This window comes from Propithecus coquereli, unplaced genomic scaffold (genome assembly GCF_000956105.1).
Source record: "Propithecus coquereli isolate 6110/MARCELLA unplaced genomic scaffold, Pcoq_1.0 Scaffold3, whole genome shotgun sequence".
Lineage (NCBI taxonomy): Eukaryota > Metazoa > Chordata > Mammalia > Primates > Indriidae > Propithecus > Propithecus coquereli.
This window is the reverse complement of record NW_012148618.1, coordinates 6,402,274-6,418,600: the sequence shown is the minus strand read 5'-3', so window position 1 is coordinate 6,418,600 and position 16,327 is coordinate 6,402,274.

Sequence of the window (16,327 nt, the reverse complement as noted above, 5' to 3'; positions counted from 1 at the left end):
AAGTTATTTAATCCTCACAACATCCGAATGAAATAAGTTATTATTCTGATTTTACAGAGGAAGACATTTAAGTCTTATTCAAAATCACATAACTAAAAATTCTTAGAATCAGAATTCAAATTAAGCACATGGCATTTGAGCGTTTACCAACTATACTATACTAATATGTAATGATTCAATCTCTAAGTCGACATCACCAAAATGAAAGAATAGATTGATAAAGAAGTGTATAACACTTCATATTCCTCTCTGGATTCTCCTATTCACCGATCTGTCATACATTTGTTAAATGCAGGTAATATGCCCAATTATATCCTTGGTCTGAAGAGCTAACAATGGATAGCACATAGTTACTGCCTTTATTATTTATTGGGAAGGAAAACTGGTCAATGATTGAAGGTCACTATGATGTTGTAATTGAAATGTAGACAAGGTGCTATGGGAACACTGGGAAGAAATTAAAGTCCAAAGAATTTAATGTTTTTACTTAGTGATAGCCTTCTCCAGGAGAACAGAAAATCTTTAAGAGAGAATCCAGCAGAGCTTCATCCTTATCTAAGATGTTCTGTAAATGTAACTGTCTTTCCCCCTTCCCTGGATTGAGAAGGAAACCACTTAGCTTGGTAAACTCCGCTCATTACCCGAAACCAAAGGATCTTCCTCCTTCCTCCCACAACTCTAGCTTTATGGCCGGGAGCACACAGATCAGTTTGGAGCAATTTTGGTCAATAATTTGGAATTGGAAGACGATTCTCTTGGGCTACTTCCTTGACATCTGGAATCCAGGAAGGCAAATTGTTTGGTTTAATTGGAACTTCCTACACCCTCCCTTCTAATCCCATAGCAATGGGACTTGAAATTAAGTGGTCACAAACATATGGATAACTATTAACAAAGGTACCAATTCCCTGGGCCACCCCTAACATGTGACCTCTATCATCAAGACATTCTACCAAGCTGGCTTCATTCTCTACAGGCCCAGCAGTAGAGAACTATACTGTCTCCTATACAACATTCAAAGATCACCATAGTCTCCTTCTGAGAATAGGTCAGAAAGCACTAGAGACTTCCAGTTTTCTATATGAATAAGAATCATGAACTTGCATTCACAGTACAGCAGTCACTATAGGTAGCTGACACTATGTTAGGCTTTCTGGATATATAGTTTCATAGAAGAACCAGAAATTAAAAACACCTTATAAAGAAAAGGTAGCAAAACTTAATAAACCATCCAGGATGGCTAGAATCTCTTTTCTGTAATTCAGGGTAACTGGAGTTTTTTTCTTCCTTAACTAAGAATTGCTAGTATCTTTGTAGTAAAAGCCTATTAATTTTTCTACCAAGACAGGAAAGAAACAGGTTGTTTGGCCTCTAACAACAAAATCAATGGGACAAGAACTAAAAAGATCTTGAAAACAAGGTTGCCTGACACATCTTGAATAAATAAGGTAATTAGGAGATTCAACAGGTTGAGGGCTGAAGGGCAGGGGATCTTCAGAGGGTTCCTTTGACCTAGAGTGATGAGATCATATAGCCATAGAGCAGGGCATATGTACTACAAAAAAGATCACTAGAGATGCCTGCATTGGGTTAAAAGCCTCCTAAAGAGCAAGTTGAGGATAATCATCTAACCCAGGAATTGCCAGACACAATATTTCTTTATAGAAGCCATACAGCTGGTAACAAACTGGACCTGGAGTTTTTATGTAATGAGAAAAGATTAGAACATTATAGTCTACACTTCAGAAAAGATCTGAAGGCAAACAAAGAGAGGAGATGCACATACATACATTATCTAGAAAAGAAATGTTTCCACAGTTTATTCTACAAAGGAAAGAATATACAATAGCTTGGGGCAACCAATCAGAGATCAACTAGGTTTGCATTGCAGGAAAATGGCATAGAGAGATAAATATTCTGTAACTTGATACAGCATAACTTGAAGATAGCAACTTGAGGATGGTTACTGCCTACTATAGGAGATTATAAATATGGGCATATCTATGAATAATAACTAGGACTGCTGACAATGCAATAAATTTTCACCTTACATATACCTTCAGATGGTAAGTGGTAATGTCTTTGAATATAAGGGACAATGAATCTATGGAAGGGACTTAGTTAAAAGTACTGGTTTGTTTTATACCAGCTGTCAAATAGGCTTCTCGAAACTCCTTTAAGTATTGGAAACAGTGACCTGGGGGTGAAAGGCTCCTAGCCCAGGAACTGATCCCTTGAGCCATCCAGATCTCAATCCCTGAAGATTTTGATTAATCCATGCTGGCAAACCAGAATTGGATCAATAGAAATTATCTGTAACAAGAAACTAATTGTGTACTTAGTAAGTTCAGTGAAATTTTTGGTGGCTTTAAATTTATATGAAAAATACACTATTGACTTTTGAAATCAAAATTCATACTATTTTAGGGTAATATTGCCTTGGGTTATAATAAATTATGGTGGTCTGCTTTCTCTCTTGGGTAATATATGATCCAAAGGCATCTAATCTGTTTACTCTTAAGCTATACTATGAATATTCTTTAATTATTATCTACAGAGACTTTAGATCTATTTACATAATGCAAAAAAGCACAGAACATGTACCTTTTATACTATTTTCATACACCATCCCTGTTTAAATGAAGCAGCAAATACAGCCAATTTCAAGCCATGTTACAATCTCAGCTCAAATTACGCAGTGGTAGAATAGTAAAAAGATGTCCCTAAAGTTGCATCATCTTCAGAGTACGGGAGACCTCAGGTGTTAGAGAGCTGCTGAGAGGCAAAGTGGATGAACCAATGAACCAGTGTTGAATTTATATTGTACTTTTCACACAGGAAGATTATCTAGGCCTTCAGTACACCTACACGTGAATCCATGTGTGACATCTAACTCTTTTCACTTAATTTCCTTATGGACCATTTTTCTGGAAAGGAAGATGGAAAATTTCAGCCAGCCACAAATGGACTGAGACCCGCCAATCTCATTTCACATTGAGCAGGTGTCCCAGACAGGGTTTGAAACCATGCTACAAAGATTAAAAAAAAGAAAAGAAAATACTATTAGAGCTAAACAGATGGCCCTGCATTGGAGCTTATGTAGTCAGCTTAAACTTGGTTTGTCTTAGTAGCTGGGAGTAAGCCTTGCCTCATAATTCTTCGAAATTTAGTATTATTAAAATCCTCTCTTTAGCAGAAACTGCTAACATATCTAATAGAAGGACCTCACTAATCATTTTGTTCTCAAGAAGGGAAAAAGTCTAAAGGCCAGGGCTTGAGGTCACAAGTCTATGAGGGAATGCTACAAGGTCTGTATTTTATCAAATGCAGGAACTATAAGAAGTCTTCACCTCTGAACCAGGTTGCTCTTTTTGAGGCCAAAAACAGAACTGTTCAAACCATTCTCTGCCTTTAATGGATAAAAACACCTTTGAATATTCACTAGAATCCTCTAGCATGCCTGCATTACTTATATTAAAGATTTAAAGCAGACTATTAGTGTTTGTTCTGAATAGTTGCACCACTGTGCCAAGCACCTGTAGGACATTAGGGGAAAGGGCAAAAAGCCCTTGTTTAATAGAATTTACACGGTGTGTGAGTCTAAATTGTTTAGCTGCCTGATAGAATTTTTATAAAGCCTAAAATAAATATCCATAAACTTAACAGATATGCAGGAAAACTAAAAACCTGCTTGTTTTATTTCTTCAAAGGTCACACTTTTTTTCCCGTGACATAACAGTAAATAGCATGATAAAATGCCTTCAATATATCATAAATTATGGAAAATAACCATTGACTTCTCAGGATAATTTAGGATATAAACACTTTGAGATTAATGTTGTAGATGCTCTTCAACTATGAGCAAGAAATATCACCAAACTCATAATTGTTCAAATAAATCATGAATGTGATATCAATTAAAAATTAGAATAGTATTAGCCACACTATTAAAAAAAATGGTTCTAGAATAGTTCAGTTTACTTATAAAATACATTGGGTTGAAATTGTACAAATCTGAAAACCATTGACAGTGGACCCAGGACTACTATTAATGTATCTGAAAATATGTTTGATTGTGTTCTCTGATTGTCTCTGTATTATAAGTTCCCTGGTTCAATGGAGCCACCTTAAAGATCAAGTAATCCCTCAGCTTGCTAATGTGTTTACCAATTATCCTTATTTCATTTAAAATAAATAACAAAGCAGAAGTAACCCTAAAAAGATACAACACCAGTGTCCTAGTCCCCCTTCCAGAATATTTGTCTATGCTTTAATCTGTATCTTCAGCACTGACATGTCACAAAGCTCCATTCCTGTGTGCCATCTAGATATAGCATATCTCCTGTTGAGTTTTCCTCAGTACTTCAAACGTTATAAGCTAAGGGTTATCAATTTATGCCCCACAGCCAATTCTAATCAGATGTCTGTTTTTGTAAATAAAGTTTTACTGAATCTCAGCTACACATATTCATTTACCTATTGGCTATAGCTTCTTTTGCCCTATGACAGAGTAAAATAGTAACAGCAAAGACCATATGGCCCACAAAGCCAAAAAGTATTTACTATGAGACCCTTTACAGAAAAAAAATTGTCAACCCATTATAAATACAAAGATAATAAGCTCAGGATCTCTTCCTAAAAATATGTGCCTCTTCTCCATTCCTACTACTCTAACTCTAATTTGGGGATTTATCATGATATGTTCATATTATTGCATATCCTCCATTCTAGTTATATGTTGCTGCATAAGAGACTACCCCAAAATTTAGTGAGTTAAAATAACAATGATTGTATTATATCTTGTGATTTGGTCAATTAGAAATTTGGGCAAGGCTCAGCTGAGCGATTCTTCTGCTCCATGTGAGATTAACAAAAATCACTCATTGGAATTCATCTCGCAGCTGGGCTTGTCTTGAGGATTTAAGACAGCTTTATTCACATGTCTGGTGCTTTGGTGAGGGATGGCTAGACAACTGGATTCAGCTGGGCCCTTTTGCCTGCCCTATAGTCTCAGGGCCTCTCCACATGATCTCTTCAACCGGATGGTGGGACTTCTTATATGGTAATTCAGGGCTCCAAGATACCAAGTTGGAATCTGCCAGTCCTCTCTTAAAGGCTAGTTTCATCACGTCTTCCATATGCCAACCTAGACTCAAGGAAAAAGGAAATATACCCCAAATTTCAAGGGGAGGAATGTCAAAGAGTTTGCGGCAATCTTAAATCTATTACTACCTCCTAATCAGCCACCCTGCCCCAAATCTTTTTCTGTACTCTGGCCATCTATTTCTAAAATAGCAACTTCATTCTGTCTGTCTCCTCCCCAAAAACCTAAAATGGCTTTCTCTTGCCTATTTGGTTTAAACTCCCGTCCTTGGTATTAAACAGTCATTGTATATAATAGGGTTGTGCTGTAACAATCTTACCTTATTTTATATTAGAATATTTTTACTCTCTGCTTCATGCAGATCTCTGGCAATGACTGTATTTTTATTCTTCTGTTATTCCAGCTCCAACTGGTTAGGCCTTCTCTAGTTCCATCTTCTATTGAGTGGTGCTAGTCTTTGAGCTCCAGAAGCCATCTTCTCCCTTGTCACTTGAAACCAAGGGTCGTTGGCAGCTTCCTGAAGAAGCTGATCTCTAAATTGCTACAGTGTCTTCTATTTGTCACCCAAGCCCTTCATCAACTGTAAAGTCAATTCTCTGTGTTAAATTATTTTTGCTTTAAATAAGCTAAAATGGTTTCTGTTCTTCTGATTAGACCCCAACTGACACAGTTCTCAACACAAAGCATCCACTCAAGGCAGAGCAATTTTGTACCTAGCTTGCTATGATATTTTTGGCCTGGACATCTGGCCTCATTCTTCAAAGCCTGGCTCAAATGACATCTTCCTCAGAAAGCCTCTCAACATCACTCCAGTTTTTACTCATCTGACTTTGTCATTCCTTGGTGGCTTCCAATGTATATATCTTCCCAGTTTGTAAGTTCATTGAAGAAGCTTGTGCTGATTTCTTGTTCCCCAGGGCTCCCACCACAGTGTCAGTGAGCTCTAAACACTCAATAAATAATGCCCTGATTAATAGGCTTTAACTTAGGACTTATTTGCTTCAATATCCTCTAGGTCTGACTCATTTCTGTTTGACATCAGGACTAAAATAATCTACACTTCTGAATGCATCCTAAGTGAATTTAGAGATGCTTTTTTGGTTTAGTACTACTATTAACTTTTCACCAACCTGGATGAACATGTTATAATGGACAGAGAGAGACAGTCTTTGTTTTGAGGCAGGCAAATATTAGGCACAAAGTATAACTCAAAGTCCTATGAAGTATAACTCATTGTCCTATGAAGTAGGTATCGAATGAATATTAAATGAAGAGGAAAAGCTTACACGATAACTGATGGATTTGTGTGGAGAAGTCAATGAATGAAATATTTAAACATGACACAGTGCTTTGGATACTTTTTAAAAGTACAATTAATTCTAATGTTAAAGAACAAATACAATTCAATTTATATCTCTTAAGTAAAAAATCCTAATAAGGGGGAGAAAATGCCATATAATTAGTTAATTTAAGATTCAATCTCGTAACTATGTCCTATGTTTCTTATGCCCTGAATCCATATTTTGTTTATTTTGTTTCCCTAGCACCTTAAAAGTGTTGAAACATCAAGGTATTCAATAAATATTTTAATTGTTTGAAACTATCCCCTTGCCATGCTATTATTCTGTATGCTACAAAATCAAATTAAATAGATGATGTACCTGCCACCTAGTTGCAAAATTGTCTTATGGAACTATTTTAGGCAGAATAGTTCGATTTGGGAGTTACACTTTGCAAAACAAATTACTAAGAAGAAAGTTTACTATATTATTTACTGTTCTGGAACCCAAAAAGTATGTCTATTTTGGACTAGAACATGGTCCAGTTTGAGTTCTTAAGATCTGGTTATTACCTAACTCAGCTTCTGGTATTTCAAGATGACATCAGAAGAAGCTTTGTCTTTTTTTTTTTTTTTTTTTTGCAGGGAAGTATAATGGCTGGCTAATTTTGAAAATGAATTTCTTCCCTGCTGCTGTTATTAACCACAGAGACAATCGTTTCAATGCTTTACAAAAAAGGCCTGGAGCCTCATCAGGTTTCACCTTTTCATTGCACTGCCGATCATTTAGAGGGCAGACTTGTTCCAGACAGCTTTAATTAAACTGTACTGAGGATGCAGATAGATGTCAATGGAAATGATCCATAACATGAGACCAAGCCTGCATTTAACAGTGTTCCGTCCAGTTCAATCACCTTCTGGCATTTCAGTGGCTTTACATTCGTGTAGCAAAGACTGAATGTGTATATGTATTTTTAAAAAATTTATCCCATTAGTGGCCATATGCTTGAGCTTCAGTGGATACAAAAACTGTCTGCAATCTGCCAGGGATTTAGGGACATCAATAATTTGTGAATAGTCATGTTGGTACTGGTCGAAGGGTTAAGTGCTCTGCACACCAGGGGCACCTCTTTTGGGATTTGAACTCTTAGTTGACTGTTAGGAACCTTATCCCCTGTGAGGTTTCCTAGTACATGCTGCTTGTCAGATGCATCCAGCTGTAGCTGGGAAGCATTATTAGCTCTGGGATTTAAAGATCTGTGTTACATACTGATAGAATGGTGTCTTTGAGTTAAAAAGCAGGGAAAGTATATTGTGGCAACCTCAAGGAGGTTTCCACGTTCCATGTTAAGCATATGTTCTTTCCTTTTACCTATTCTTTCTTCCATTCCTTGTGAGTAGATTATATAGCATCCTTTTGAGAAACAATTTATATTTAGCATTTGTTTCTTGAACTTGATAATAAATTAGATTATATTAGCCAAAGTTGAAAGAAAAATGCCTCCTTAAAATAAGAAAAGTTTTGACGTGAAAAGCTTTGCTTTCCATTCTCCTACCCAGAGAGTGAGGAACAGGTAACATAAATTATTTTTGAAGTTTAACTCATGGTACTGGTCTTGAATTCAGATTTCTCAAATATAGTTGTTTTAACACTGGCAGCAACAATGATCAAATAGAAGCTTTTGCTTCATGTGCTAGCCCATGACTTCATATACAGCTAAGCCCTGCCTGTGTTGCTCATTCTCATAGCCCCTGCACTTGGCACAGTGCCCGGCAGATAGCTAATGTCTATCTGGATGGATAAGATGGATGGATGGGAGAAAGAGGGGGATGGAGGAAAAGAGAAAGAATAAAGAAGAAAGGAAACACTTGGAAAAAACAGTTTATAGTCAGTCTGATCTGCATGCAATAGTTGTTCTCAGTAATATTTTCTAGAAGCTGGTCTAGAAGATTCTGGGGTGGATGTTTAACAATACAACATGTTGCAACAGTTTTAATGGATATGGATTTAAGAGCTAACTTACATTATTATGACCTGTTAGTAATAGTAGCATTTACTTTCCTCTTTGGGTAAATGACAGGAACAATAATATTGTGATGACAGGTTTCTATGAAATTATTTTTTCTACCATGTATCGAGACATGATTTGTTTTTAATATGACTGAGTACTCCCATAGTAAAGTGTACTGTGATTTCATCACAGTGGGTAATGATTATTAAGCAGAGGGATCTTTAGTCTTTTTCTCCTGGACTATCTAACTGATCTTAAAGGTAAAAATGGTTTATCTAGTTTGCAGTTGATTTTCTACGTGTGTTTGTTTCCAGTAATTCTAGCCTTCTTACCCGGGAGTAGTTTTACCCATTCCTTAATTGTCCCTAGCTGATGTCTAGAAAGTCTTTTTAAACTTCTTAACTGTACAATGAGGCCTCAGCGGACACCTAGATTGTGTCTGCTTGGGAAAATGCCAAGCACTAATGAGTATTTTGTTTAATGTAATGGAAACTGAAAATGCACGGCTTCTTCCCTGACTGATCAATGCCCACTTCTGTTGTTTGAATGTATCTGTACATTCTAAACTCAAGAAGAAAGGTCACAAGAGGACAAAGCACTTAGTGTCTGCCCAAGGAAGGACTTGAAGACTCAGAAGTTGTATTTATTTGGGCCCAGTATAGGTAGAAATACCAAGTTAATACTTTAGGCCCCCTCTTCTGTGCTCAGGTATGCCATCCTTTCCTTAAACCCAAAGTCTATAATCTTAAATTTTCTCTTGTTAATTTTTCAAAAAATAATAAAGAAATGAAATATATTGTTGAGTTCTAAGCCAGGCAACATATACTTCTATGTAACTACCTATTATTATTTCATTATTATTTTATTATAAAATATTTGGTATATCAAAAAAAAATATTTGGTATATATTACATTTACTTTATTGTTCAGGCTTTTGAAGCTCAAATCACAATGTGTCCAACATAAATTTTAAAGTAAATAATTAAAACACTATTTCTTAATTAAATAAACAGTAAGATTTGCTGAAAAAAACAACTTTAATCAATTCAGTAGGACGACATGATCAAGTATGTTTGAGTGAAGAACATGATTTACATGTGGTGCTAACACTCTGCATAGGACTGAGTGGAAGTGTAGAGGGTGTTCCATTGAACCATATCTGGTTGAATTATACAGACTCCTCTTGGTAGTATTTATAATTTACAGCCTACTTGAATGTGCTAGATAATATTCAAAAGAAAAGATTTCAAGCTATTTAAAAGTTTAAATGAGATTTACCTCTCATCTAAATCTTCCTGGGTTTAGAGATTTTGTAAAAGGTCTGTGGAGACGGTAAGAAGAGATAGGTTTTGAATTTGGAGAATAAAAATAATTTAATTTCTCAAATCTGAGTTTAATGACCCACATTCTCTTTATTTATTTCCAAGCCATCATCTTGCTTGATCATACTATCTCATGCCTTTGGAGACTCCAGAACTATGCAAGCCTCCTCAAATCAGAGTTTATAATAGAAACCTTGCCTGACCCTTAATAATTGTTACTTTACTGAAACACTGTAATACCTAAACTAAGTTGCTTATTGCGCCAAACATGAAGTCCTTTGACCCTTAGGGTTCAATATTGATCAGCCCTATCTCTGTCAATATTTGTCTCTAGTGTCAATATTTCAATGTGGAATAAATTTAGAAATGGATAGTCTTCTTAATCCACACATATTCAAAATATTTAATTCCTATACATTATAAGTTTTACCCAGTTAAAGAATTGTTTCTTCCGTATTCTTAATTAATGATTGGAGATTGGGCATTATTGTGAGTATATCACTAGATGTCATTACAATAAGAGATTAACTACACATTAACCCTTTGTTGGGACAGGATTCATGTAAAAAGAACTTCTCTGATAAAATTACTCTAAAAGATATTTAAAGCAAATGTATTACAAATTCAACAAAAGTGGCTGAGCTGTTTGTTTAATCTGGAAATCATGGGGGGGACATCTTTGAAAAAGAATATTCAAGTGCTTGCTTTGCCTTTGGACAATGCAATGGAAATGTTTTCTTCCTTTTTTTTTTTTTAAAGCTGTGGTATTTTTCAGATTGTCAAATGTGTATCAAACAGTTATTCTCTTGGCAAATTTTATGAGTATCAGTTCCATTTCTTGACAATTTAAAATTAAATTATCCAATGATAAATAAAGGTCATTAGTCTAATGTGGCAACTTTGTGACAGCTTTAGTTACAAGAGAATTTCTCAGTTTAGAGAAGAAATTCTTCCATATGAGAAATGTTTATTGAAGCTGAATGATATTGTGAAAAGAATTTTGTTTTCTTCTTGTGCTTTTATTATTTATTAATAAAATTGTATACTTAATATTTTCCCCAACCCCGTGTTTATAATGTGTAGTATTTCATACTTCACCTCTCTGATTAACCTCACCTAATTAAGGCAAGTGCTTTCTGATATTGTTGCTTTTTATCATCATTAGATTTTTGTCTTAAATGTTTCTTCAGAGTTGTGTTCCTTTCTTTTATTTTAAATAACCTTAACCTGAATATCGTTCCCAGATGTAGGGAAAGTCATTTTTATTTCAATCATGTTACAAGTAGAATTTATGCTAAGATTAAAAACTGGAAATATTGGGGAACTGACAAATATTTTAACATTAGTTCTATTCGATGTGATCATGAAAAACTCCTCAGGCAAAACATACCACAGGACCAGACACAGTGGGTGCTAGATGTCAGACGCTTACAAAATACAAGAGTCTTTACCCCCATCTCAGCCCCAAAGAAATCAACTTTCAACTTTGCAGTGGTACATCATTTATTCAACAACTATTGATTGTGTACCTGCTCTATGCAAGGTCAGCAGTGAAACTCATCATTTTTCTGTTTTTCCATCTTCGACCTCTAGACATTGCCGGAAGCACAGATGAACAAGGTGGCACCTGTCCTCGTTCTGGTACCCGTGGCCCATTTACTCAGGGGAGAAATCATCCATGTGGCATGCTGGCTTGGCACGTACATCAACAAGAAACAACTCTACCCCTTCTGCTTGAAGAGTGAGCTCTTCTTCCTAGTTGTTCTCGGCACCATCTGAAACATCTTTGTCTCACTGGTGCAAAGCTGCACTAAGCATTTTAACATTGTATTTTGCAGCCCTTTTGTTAAACAATAACACCCAAAATAAACCTTTCTACCTAGGCATAAACATCTGTTTACTTCAAAGGTTCAAAAATATTCTCTGTCAACACAAACTCCCTGACCTTTTAGGGACCTGACCCTCCCTGACCTTTTAGCTCCCTGCTCAAGCTGTATAAAGTCAGCTTCTTCTGAGCCACTTGTTGAAACTTGTAAAGGGACTGATTTTTCTGGGATTGTGGTTGATCCATTGCATGAGCATTATCATCTCTTGCCCAGTGACCAGAGGAGCTGTAGTTGTATTACAGATGAAAGTTACATCCGGCATTCTGCATGGCTTCCCTGTCAACTCACATCATCCATGCAGAAAGAGCCAGATGTATACTAAAGGTTTCAAAATCTATTTGAAGCCCAGAATTTAGTAGAGAATGTTTTTTTCTATATAGTACATTATTATTTTCACCCACTATTGTGCTATGCATGCATTTTGCCTGTTTTATCTCATTTAATCTTCATGGTAATTCCCTTAGGCACAAGGAGATAAAAATGACTTAGGCAAGCTCATTATAAACTACAGAACCAGGAGTTGAACCTGGGTAATCTGACACCAGAATTCTTATTCCTAACCACTTCATTTATACTGCTTCTCCAAGAATTACTCTCTGTAACTAAAATTATAAAATAGATTTTTTTTATATATATTTGTTAGAAGAATGAATTCTGAGAACATAAAAACTAACTCTTAACCAACATGGAAGCCTTTATTAGTGTGCTGAAAATAGACCTAGAGATCAGAGATATTTACATTTACTTCTAATTTACAAGTTGGTACACAGGAGCAGAAAATGTGGCAATGAGACTATTTCTGCCTTTTTAGACATTTAGCCCATTACTTCACCATATAATTGTTCAGATGCATATTCCACAGTGTTGTTCAGCTTCCCCACCATAGTCACAAGGTCCTGTGGAACTATTTGAGTAGATGTGATGAGGGTTTATTTTGCATAAAAGATGAAGGTGACTTTCATTATTCCCTGCGATAAATAAACATGAATCAATAAAGATTCCTCATTGGATAAAGAAAATGTAGTATATATACATAATGGAATATTATCCAGCCATTAACAAAAATGAAATCATGTATTTTGCAACAACATGGATGGAACTAGAGGCCATTATCTTAAGTGAAACAACTCAGAAACTGAAAGTCAAATACTGCGTGTTCTCATTTATAAGTGGGAGCTAAATACTGTGTACACATGTACATAGAGAGCAGAAGGATAGACACGGACACTCGGAAGGGTGAGGGTGTGGGAGGGGATGGGTGACAAGAAATCAGTTAATGTGTATAATATATGTCATTTGGATGATGGATACTCTAAAATGCCTGACTTCACCACTATGCCAGCAGTCCCCAACCTTTTTGGCACCAGGGATCAGTTTCATGGAAGACAATTTTTCCATGGACCATGGTCGGGGGGATGGTTTCAGGATGATCCAAGCACATTACATTTATTGCGCAGTCAAAGCTCTCTGCTAATGATAAGCTGTATTTGCAGCTGCTCCCCAGCGCTAGCATCACCGTCTCAGCTCCACCTCAGATCATCAGGCATTAGGTTCTCACAAGGAGCACGCAACCTAGATCCCTCACATGCGCAGTGTACAGTAGGGTTCATGCTCCTATGGGAATCTAATGCTGCAGCTGATCTAACAGGAGGCAGAATTTATGTGATAATGCAAGTGATGGGGAGCAGCTATAAATACAAATGAAGCTTCTCTCTCTTGCCCACCACTCACTTCCTGCCGTGGGGCCCAGTTCCTAACAGGCCCCAGACCGGGACCTCAAACTATACAATCTAAGCATGTAACAAAATTGCACTTGTACCCCATACATTTATACAATTTATACGAATACAATTTGTATAAATAATTTTATTTATATAAATTTATAAAAATAAACATAAATAAATAAATAAAGTTTCCTCTTGAAACTTCTCCAAGGAATGGCATACATTTCCAATTAATCTCACAACTTGTATTTAACTGTTGGCTGTGTTCCGTAATTGATGGATGTTATTTTAATTCAGATGCAGCGAGAAAGAGAGAGAGAGAGAACGCCCAGACCAGAGAACAAGGTATACATCGACTTTTAGACACATTCGACTCACCCAATCAACACACTTTCGCTAACAAGACCTCTGTGAGTGACCATTCTTGTCAGTCTTAACAAATAGCGAAAATGACTTTCCCTAAAAGATCCATCGAATTGGTGACAAAGCTTGTCCAGAGTCTAGGACATGCAGGCTGCCGATTACCTTCGGCGGGGCGGGGGTGCGGGAGGGGTGGGCAGTGGGAAATCAGTCACATCTTCAGAAAAGGCGACCTCTACAGGGCTGCGTGGCTGACGGAACCTGGCCTGGTAGACGGGGAGAGAGAAGGCATCTGAAGCGCGGGTAAAGGTGCGGAGACGAGAGTGAGGAAAACAGATAGAAAGCAGAAAATAGGGAACTGGTGAGAGAATAAAAAATAAACCACTTTCTTTCTTCCCCGCCTGTCCGGTCGAGTCCGAGGCCCTCTGCGCCGCACTCCGCGCTTCCACGCGACAGCACCAGCCCCGCCCCGCAGCGCCCGCGAGTTCCGCTTCCGGCCGTCGGGTCTGTGCTTTTCCCAGCAGCGCGGCCGCTTTCCTGTGCCGGGGTTTCCTCCTCTGTCCTCACGTCGCCTACTTGGCAAAGTCTCCTTTTCTGAAGCTTAAATCTCACTTTCTTTTTATGAGAATTTCGCACACTCCCCTCTCTCCCACGTCTCACTGCACCGATCAAGGAGCAATTGCGCTTTTTCCCCTCGAGCTTCTCTGCTTCTTTTGGCATCTTCCTTATCACGTGGACTAACCATGACCGTAACCCTGACCCTAACCCTCACCCAGTCAGGGTTAGGGCCAGATCCGATTCATGTTTACTGAACTCTGTCGTTTCTGAATGTCCAGGCTGGTTTCTACCGCCCACCTTCTTCATGGTACCTCTTCTCCCTCACTCTTCTTTTTAGAGTAACAACATTATTCTAAGATAACACAATAATATAATAATAATGGTGATAACTAGCATTTGTATATTACTTCGTAAATTACCAAAACTTTCAAATCTGTGTTAGTTTCTAGGGCTGCCATAACAAAATACCAGAGTCTGAGTGCCTTAAAGAATAGAAATTTCTTTTTTTTTTTAGAAATTTCTTGTCCCACAGTTCTGGAGACTAGGAGTCCAAGATCAAGTTGTGGGCAGGTTTGGATTCTTCTGAGGCTTCTTTCCTTGGCATGTAGATGGCTGTCTTCTCATCGTGTCTTCACGTGGTCACCCCTCACTCTGTGTGTGTCTGTGTCCTGATCTCCTTGTCTTATGAGGACATCAACATATTGAATCAGAGCCCACTCCTATGACCTCACTTTATCTTAATCACTTCTTTCAAGGCCCCATCTCCAAACACAGTCACATTCTGAGGCACTGGGGGTTAGGACTTTACCATATGAATTTGGGGGCGGGAGACACAATTGAGCCCCTAACGATATCCTTTATCTCACTCATCCTCACCAGCAAACAGCTGCAGCCACTCTTGCCCCCTGCACTATTTCATGGTGAGCTTCTTTGAAGGACAGCTCTTCCGCACCTAGCTTTACTTCTTCAGGCCTTCGCAGTCTAGACCTCAACTCTATTCATTTTGGAAAGGGGAGCTTTGTTCCTTAATGAGTGAATAAAATAGTGTTTCAAAATTCTGGGGCTTCTTACAGAGTTGAAATTGTCAAGAGCCAAGCCCCACAGTCAGTACAAAGGGAGGAAAGTGGAAAAGCTGCCCCTGTCCTAGTACTGAGAGAAGAGGAAAACAAGATAAATTTGTAAACAAACTTTTTTGGTCTTTGTAATCATTAAAAGCCTGAGCAAGGGATTTTAAGGTGCACACATCGGGCACTTCCATTGGACAAGTGCTAGCCTAGTTAAGAATGGAAACAGGAACTTGCTGCCTAGTGTATCAGCCTACTTTTTGGCCCCAGGGCCCACCAAACACGCACTGAAGTGAATGGCTCCTTTCACATGAAGAAAACAGCAATTTGCTAACTTTTCAAAAGGGTCTTAATCTATGGCCAAAGGAGGGAGCATTGTGTGTACTACCGCATGACTGAGAGCCTTCAGAGTGCTGCACATTTCCCTTGTTTCTGTTGTAGTCAGGGGCGGGCAGTGTGAAGACACTGTACATTGCAGGACTCACCCATTTCTGCTCCTCTCTCATAAATCACTCCTGCTGTGGCCAGAAAAAGCCGTCACATGCAGTGCAATGCATTTCGGCGATGCGTCGGAGCTCCAGGTGGAAGACGCGGTCGAGGCGACACTGACTGTGACCTGGATGTGGAGCGGCCCAACCTCGGGCCCGCCTTCTTCCAGAGGTGGGCAGCCTCCCCTCGACCTTTTTTCACTCGTGCTGCAAAGTGGGGAAATAATGAAAAGGCACGATCATAAAGTAAGTCCTCTCCAAACAAGAATTATTTCCCTTCCTTTTATGAAGTGGGAAGATTTGAAATCCTTCTGTTAGAAAAGATAGTTTTTGAAATGTTTTGGGGTATGAGGGACCACTGATTTTGCCCTTCTCGTTTTTCTCCCTGGTTCCTTTCTCTCCTCCTTCTCCCTTTCACTTCCTCAGGTTTTTAATAGAAACAGTTTCTATCAATATCGTGATGCCACTTATGTGTGTAAATAAATGCAAACAACTATTAAATGTTCTAGAAGTAGCATAACCGTCTTTTT